The sequence below is a fragment of the Otolemur garnettii genome, unplaced genomic scaffold (genome assembly GCF_000181295.1).
Source record: "Otolemur garnettii isolate 467f Iridium unplaced genomic scaffold, OtoGar3 scaffold00083, whole genome shotgun sequence".
NCBI lineage: Eukaryota > Metazoa > Chordata > Mammalia > Primates > Galagidae > Otolemur > Otolemur garnettii.
In genome coordinates, this window is record NW_003852478.1 from 7,918,064 (window position 1) to 7,926,753 (window position 8,690).

Below are 8,690 nucleotides of genomic sequence, written 5' to 3' on the forward strand. Positions count from 1 at the left end.
CCCTGCAAACACCCTTGCTCTTGCCCTCACCCTTTCCTTTAGACACGGCCTGATATTCCCCCTGGCTCTGGTATCAGAGCTCTGAGTGAGAGGTGCTCCCATCTCCCACTCCAATCCCAGCAGGATGCATTTCATTCACCGATGAGCCCGGAGCATGAATGTAACTGCCCAGAGAACATGTGTCAGGTAAGACAATCCGAGGCCAGAACTTTGGTGAACACCAATACTGAAGGAGAAAACAGAGGTGGAGGCACCCACAGAATAGGAGGAAACAAGGTAAAGCCACAGGGGAAAGTGCCCCACGAAGGAAGCACTGACCAGGTATCAAGTGGGAAAGGGAATTCCAGTATTACAAAAGCTGAAGAGTGTGCTGGGCAGGACTGATCAGGTATCAAGCGGGAAAGGGAATTCCAGTATGACAAAAACTGAAGAGTGTGCTGGGCACAGCACCTGTGAGGAGACAGGTGTCCTTTCTTACTCAGAAGCTGGGTAGTTAAGGAAGGACCCCACCTCAGTGGCTGGCGATACCCCAGATTTGTGTCTTGCTGGCCTTGCATGCCCCCCATGGATCATGGGCCACCAGCTACAGATCCATCTGGCCCTCCTTCTCTAAGACCCAGGTTGACACAGTAGCCTCCATTTGGAAGGAAAAGATAAGAGAGAAACCATGAAATGGATCTGGAAACTTGTGCTTGGAAGCACGGCGAATGTGACTTTCACCCCCATTTATGGGCCAAAGCAAGTCACATAACCACTCTTGTTATCAACTGAACAAGTATAATCAGAAAGTTGTCTGGTAGGGACAGGCTGATAGAGAGAAGTTCTACAGAAAGTGACAGACAATATTTTTGAAAAATAATACCTCCTGCTACACTGGGCAAAACACTTTTCCCCTGACCCTCAGGTTTCCTTCTCTAAAATGATGGTGATGATTTATTTTGCCACCTGCTGCAGGCGTGAACGGCGTGGCGGGCTCATGCATGAGAACAGCTCCCATGGAAGCTGTCGTTCATTATGGTTTTGTCTGTGATCTACCCGGCGCACAGCTATTATTATGATTATCATGCTTCTCTCCCTCACTGTGTCACATCCGTATTCCAGAGCCACTGCTCCTATTTTGTTCTACTCACTTGGGACCTGACGCCCTCTAACAACTGGCTTGATTCATTCATTTCCCCTAGCGTCCTTCTTTACACCTGCCGAGCCACTCAGGCCATTTTCTCGGTCTCAAGGGACCTTGCCTCTCCCTTCCCCAGTTGACATCTCTCAGCTCATAGTCACTCACTGCAGAGAGACCGTCTTAGATTATACCAACTCTAGCCTAACAAGCTCCTCAGTTGAGCAGTATGTTATTTGGTGCCAACATGATATGGTGTATAAATGTTGAGTGGTGGTTTCAGAAGTATATATGTGCATGAAATTTTATGAAAAGCCTGAGACTGAGGGGATCAAGCTATAGGATACGAGTTCTGTGCTGGGCTCTCTCCGGGTGCCTCTCTGAATCTCTTCTGCCCCATTCCCTGCGGTGCTCTGTACCCAGGGAGCTGACCTCTACAGATGGCAAAACTCAGCTCCTCTGCCATCTGGCTGCCAGTGGATTTGGCCAATACGAGGCATTGATGAGGAAACAGAAGGTAGGAGAGGGCCAGAGGGTCCATCCTTCCCTGCACCTTCCCCTGCCTGCTCCAGCTCTGGCAGCAGCTCAATGCTATGGATGTGGTGGTGTCACCCAGCCCCTCTGCCGCTGTGCAAGCTCCAGCAGCATCATTGCTTCCTCTTGCTTCTCCAAAACTGAGTCATACTCTTTTATATTGCAAATTCCATGATTAAAATCTGCAGAAACGGCAGCCAATTCCCCTCCGTTCCTACACGCCCCCCCACCCCCATCCCATCCCCCTCCCACACACACTTTAAGGCACTTCGCTGGTCACTTTGTACCTACACTCCTCTCTGGGTCTTTATGTTCTCCTCCCTAAGGTCAAGCTGGCTAGCTGTGTTGAGAGTCTGGCACGAGGCCCCTTTGATGGCCAAATGAGATCTCTGCCTCCCAAAGAGCAGATGCCTGATTACTGTGATGGCTCATCTGACACAGAGAATTTGTCTTTCCAAAAAAATCATTGGCCTGAATCTAACTATATAAAAATACGTTCCTAAAACCCCAATGCAGAAGGCTTAGTATCCCAGTAAAGTTATTTAGCCTTTCAGTAAAATAAAGGCCAAATACGGAAGTAAAATAAAAATGAAGACCAGAGCCAAGTGCAGTGCTCACACTTGTAATCCTAGCACTCTGGGAGGCTGAGGCAGGTGGAAGGCTTGAGCTCAGGAGTTCAAAAGGAGCCTAAGCAAGAGCAAGACCCTGTCTCTAAAAACAAACCAGGCATTGTGGCAGGTGCCTGTAGTCCCAGCTACTCAGGAGGCTGAGACAAGAGTATCTTTGAGCCCGAGAGTCTGAGGTTACTGTGAACTGTAACACCACAGCACTTTGCCCAGGGCACAGAGTGAGACTCTGTCTCAAAAAAGAAAGAAAGAAAGAAAGAAAGAGAAAAGAAAGGAAAAGAGCATGGTGGCCAGCCCTAGATGACTATGCTAAAGCTTAAAAAAAATATATTGAACAAAATTTGTAAAAGCCCTAAGGAAATAAAAAAATTTCAAAACCATAACACTTACAATAATTTCTTCGAGTTCCAGTAATTCTATCCTGTAAGAAAGTAGAGTATGAATTAATCAACCTGTGCTAATTGAAGTTACTTAGGGCCTTGCCACTCAGAATGGTCTGTGGGCCAGCTCCATCAGCATCCCCAGGAGCCTGTCAGAAATGTAGATTCTCAGGGGCCCCAGTTCTGCTGGATCAGAACCTGCCTACTATTTTAACAGGCTCCTAGGGGATTCCCTTGCACACTGAAATCAGAAAGCACTGCGCTAAGAGTCCTTGAACAAGTTCTGCTGCAGGACCAGTTGTTGTTTTTTTCCCCCAATCTTTTTATGAACTGATAGTTTTGAAAATATAATAAATTACTTGAATAATGAAATAAAAAAAGACAACCAACATTCAAACCCAAACTTTTTGTTATTAGATTCAAAAGACATACAACCACATTGTCAAATTGCTGTTTGACATTGGAGGTCTAAATGCACACAGTCTGTTTCTCTGGGCTTCTCACCATTGACCAAAGACAGTTCTCAGATGGGCAGCAGACCATGGACCTCACTTGGAGCAGGAATGCTCTATGTTGTTGCTATTTTACAGACAGTAACCCAAGGAGACAGAGCTGGTTCATGAAGGGCCAGAATTGTTACTTAGATCTCCCAAACTATTTCAATAGATTTTATTAACCCTACTGAAAAATTCAAGTATTTATTGAGCACCTGAATGGGGCCAGGTGTAATGGTTCACGTGAATTATCTTCTAGTTACCTCCCATCCTTGTGAAGTAAGTGTCAATGTTCTCATTTTACAGTTGAGGAATCTGAGGTTTACAGATTAATACCCTGTATGATTCTCCTTAAAGCTAATCTCAAGTTTATCACAAGTAAAGAGACACGTTTGTATTAAATAAGGTTCTCCAGGATATACAGGATGGACGTAAAGTTCCTGTACAATTTAAAATTATTGTAACCTTGAATTGCCCATGAACTTATGGTGGACATGTGTCCACCCCGATGTGTATGTATCTCTACGTCTACATCTTTCTTCCTTTCCTACGTTTCTGTCCAAAGGTACTTACTACTAAGTATTTAAGAAATTGGCTCACGTGCAGAAAAGGCCCCAGGTCTTTGAGTAAATCAGCAAACTAAAGACCCAGGAGAGCTGGTGATCTAGTTCCAGCTAGAAGGCCAGCAGGCTCCAGGCCCAGGGAGAGCTGGTGTCTCCATCTGAGTCTGACGCCAGTCAAGCAGGCAGGCTCCCATTTAGGGAGGATCAGCCTTTTTGGTCTCCTCAGGCCTTTGATGGATCAGTTGAGGCCCATCCACAGTAGGAGGTGCAGTCTTTATTCAGTCTACAGTTTCACATGTTAATCTTACACAAAAATTCCCTCAGAGAAACACCCAGAACAATGTTTAACCAAATATCTGGGCACCCCATGCCTCAGTCAAACTGTCAGATCAGCTCAGGCATCTCAGTGCTTAACCACCAGCTCACTCTACCTCCTCTCTCCATTGGTTCGTGAATATTTGATTACCATACAGAGTTCACACGCCTGGATTTGAAAGACATCCTGCTGTAGGTTGAAAAATATGCCAGCTCAGCATCCTTTGGGGCTTCTGGAATTTTAATTGAGCAATCTGTGGGGCTCTGGATATGTTCAAACATATTTGAACTGTGCCTGAGTATTGGCGCATTACTGATGGTGAAATCCAGTGTCTGGAGCAAGGTCCTCTTCTCTTAGCCCATGCTGGCCAGCTGTGGTCTGCACTCCTGGCCACTGCTCAGTGAGACAAAGACAGCGCTAGAGAACCAGAACTAGTGCTGACTCCCCAGGGTTGCATTATTGCAAAGACTCAGTTCCTGAAGCAAGGTTTGGGGTATTTCAAGGACACTTGTGGAGCTTGGTTGGCATCACATATTTCTTTGAGGTTTAAAGAACTCTGGGGTGCTCCTATTAGAAGGAAAAGCCCGGACTGGGCCCATATGGTTTTGAGGCTAAAAGGTAATGGATAGAGGAAGGCAGGTTCTATGTTCTCTCTCTCGTTCTCTCTCCCTCTTGCTCTCTTTCTCTCTCTTCACTCTCTTTCTCAAACACAAACACACACAGGTCACCAATTTTTACTTAGCCTAGTGCTTCACATGTATTCAGAGATCAGTAAATCCTAGCTACTATCGTGAATAAAGATTTAAAGGTACAAACTCCGGGGCCCCTGCTCTGGCTGTGCTCTCTGCCCGGTGTTCTCCCCGCTGATACCCACTGGGCCAGTCTCCCCAGCTCCTTGAAGTCCTGCTCAAATCTCACCTGCTGAATTAGTTTCCTAGGGCTGCAAAAACAAAGTACACAAACTTGGGGGTTTAAAGCAACAGAAATTCGCCTTCCCATAGTTCTAAAAGCTAGAAGTCAAAAGTCAGGTGTAAGGCTCCAGGGGATGGTCCCTCCTCACCCCTTCCCAGATTTGGGTGGCTGCCTGCAATCCCTGGCTTTCCTTGGCTTGCGAGGCATCACTCCAATCTCTGCCTGTCTTCAGAGGGCCTTCTCCCCGTGTGTCTGTTTTCTTTTCTCATAAGGACACCGTTCATTGAAGTCCTGATCCATTTTGACCTTAAATTAAATCATTACATCTAAAATAGCTTTATTTCCAAATAAGGTTACCATCTGATGTTCTGGGTCAGCAAGAAGTCTGTCTTCTTTTTTGCTTCCAAAAATTTCTGTCTCTCTCTCTCATGTGAAGAATGCATTCACCCCATGCAACATTTTCAAAATTCTTAGCCCAATTCCAGCATTAACTCTAAGCCCCAAATTCCATCTAAATATAATCAATTTGAAAAGTCTCAAGTCTCATCTATTAAATAATTTAAATCAGGTATGGATGAAATTCAGTATGGTTCATCCTTAGGAAAAATGTCTCTCCATCTGTGAGCCTATGAAACCTAGAAAACAAGTTATTTACTTCCAAAATACTATGGTAAGAAAGGAACAGGATAGATAGTCTCATTTCTGAAAGGAAGAAAATGAAAGGAATTAAGAGGCCAGTGCTCTAAGGCATTCCACTGGACTGCCAGGCCTGACAATAATTCTCTCCCTCAATGCTCTTTCTCTAAGGCCCCTGGGGAAGCCCCACCCTCTGGGTTCTGTGGTTCTGCCCTCTGGGGCCCCCAAGTGTGCCCTCAAAGTCATTCTGCCATTGTTTCATTCCATCCCTCTTTTTCAGTCTGGGCTAGCAGTGTTTCTACAGGTATAAAATTCTCTAAAACCTTATCAGTTTTCCAGGGATGTCAAGATCCATGCTGTTAGACCCAAGGGTTCTCTACAGATCTTCCTGAATATCTTCATCTCTATTCCTGATTTCTACCTGAGTGGTTGATCAGATCAATATATCATGTACCTAATCTCAGCAAACAATTGTTCAGCCATACTCGTCACTTTTCTTTCAGGTAGGTGGAGAGTTCTTGTTCAATGGTTAATGGCCCAGTTTATCCTCTCCCCTCATAACTCACTATCAGCCACAAGGAGAAGCCAGGCTGCACCTTCCTCACTTTGCTCGAGAGTGTTGTCGGCTAAAAACCCAAGTTCAATGCTTACAAGTTCTACTTTCTACCCCAAAGCAGATCATACTTGAGCCAAGTTTACTTTATACCAAAAAACATGTTTCCTCCAGTGCCCAATACCATGTTTTCATTTCCATCTGAGACACCACCTTTAATGCATATCTATAACAACACTCTGTTCATGACGACTGTTTATTTCTCTAAGACAAGTTTTTCTTCAATTCTTCTTCCTCTTCAATGTCTTTTCTTTCTGAATCCTCACCCGAATTGCTTTAATATTCATATTATATTTCAGTCAACAGTATCTTCAAGGTCACCTAGACATTTTCTGTCATGCATTGCAAAATTTTTCCAGTCTCTATCATTCCCCAATTTCAAGGCAGCTTTCTCATTGTCAGGCGTTTATTTCAGCAGCACCTACTCTTGCTACCAAAATCTGTATTATTCAGGGTTCTCCAGAGATTTATTTTAAGGAACTATGGAGCTTGCACACCCAAAATCTGTAGAGCAGCCCAGCATGCTGGAGTCTCAGGCAGGAGGTAAGACTACAGTCTTAATGCATAATTTCTTCTTTCCTAGAAATCTCAGTTTTAAAGGCTCTTAAGTCCTTCAGCAGGTTGGGTAAGATCCACCCACTTTATCAAGGGTAATCTCATTTTATTTACAGTCAACAGATCATAGATTTAACCACAAAATACCTTCATAACAATACCTGTATTAGTGTTTGGTTAAATAATTGGGTTCTAAATAATTGGCACAAAAGTAATCATTGCAACTACTCACCAACACCCACCTCTTCCTGGGACTCTGAATCCCCTCCCTTGATATTTATTTATTTATTATTTTGCCATAGCATTGAACAACTTCTAACATATGATATAATTTACTTATTCATTGTGTTGGTTATGATATGCCCCTTTCACTCAACTTTACAAAGTTAAGAAATCTTCTTTGTTTTCTCACTGATGTGTTCCAAACACTTATAGTAGTGTCTAGAACTCAGTAAGTTTGTGTTAAAGAAATGAATTCAGACTCTCCCACTTACTGGAAAGCTAAAAGCAAACAAGCAAATAGGAATCTACCTTTTAAGGTTGTCATAAAGATTAAAAGAGATAATGTTTATAAAGTGCCTGGCACACAGACAGAGTTCATTCAGTGACACTGACGGCCACTATTGCACTTGGTGGGTTTCTCCCCTTGTTCATTTAGCAAATACTTACAAAGCACCTACTGTGTGTTGTATATATTTCCAGGCACCAAGGATTCCACAGAGAGTGTAACAAAACCATTTCCCTCTTGGAATTTACTTTCTTATGTAAAATCATACCATAAAAAAATTCCCTGCCCTAGACAATGAGTTGCCACATGTTTTGGCTCTACCGCAAGGGAGGTCCAGGGGCGATGGTCTTGGCACAGTGGATTGGACGTGCATGGTCAAGGACATGAGAAGCATCTACTTCACACTTCACTTCTGCTTCACTGTCAGATCCTTTGTCCCATAGGTCCTGCCTCTCTGGGTGGTGGAATAACACTTGAGCTCCACTTTGGACGACAGTGCTTTCACTTAGGAGAATCAGGATAATTAGGACCACCACAGAAGCCTCCTCTTTTTCATTGAGGAGGCAGATGTTCATTTCATATGTGACCTAAAGAAAGGGAGAATAGTCATTATGGTGCGCTCAGGGGGAGCCTTTCAGGACAGCGCAGTCTGAACAATGCTAGTTCTATTGCAGTCAGGGTCCGACCACCATATGCTGTGGGTAGGCAGTATTTTGAGGACCTCTAATCCCCCAAACCCAGAGGCAGGTTCAGAAATCTGGGTGTGGGGAAATGGGTGAATGCTGGGAAATTGCTGAGGACTACGGACTGTCCCCAGAACAGTGGTTTTCAATTTGGGTTGCACTTTAAGATTATCTGGGGAGTTTTAAAACTCTGGAAGTCCAGGCTGTGAGTAAACCAGAATCTCTGGGATCCGGGCATCAGTAATTTCTGAAGCTTCCTAAGGATGCCAGTGTGTGGTGGTTAGATCTATGCCCATAAAGGCTCTAGGTCCCACTTAGACTCATGCTTCTAGAAGCTTCACGTGCCTATGCGTCACCTCGGGATCTCGCTAATGGTGCAGACGCTGATTCAGATTCTGCATTTCAAAGAAGCTCCCAAGCAGATGCTGAGGTTTCTAGTCAGCAATCACATTTTCAGTAGCAAGATCCTGGTAACTTCTGATCTAAATAGACCATGGAGGGTTGGGGTAGTTTGGGATCTAATACAGGAGTTGATATTGACTCCAAAGAGAGTGTGCGATAGCTCCAAGAATCACAAAGAACTGGGCTTACCTAAAAGCCTTCTTAAGCCACGCTGACTGCCTAAATTATGCACCCAGGCACAGATGGAGCAGTACATCCTGGTAGTTAAGGAACGTGACTCTGGGGGTAAACTGAGCTCATTCAAACCCTGGTTCCATCCATCACCAGCTGTGTTGTCTTTGGCAAGTCACT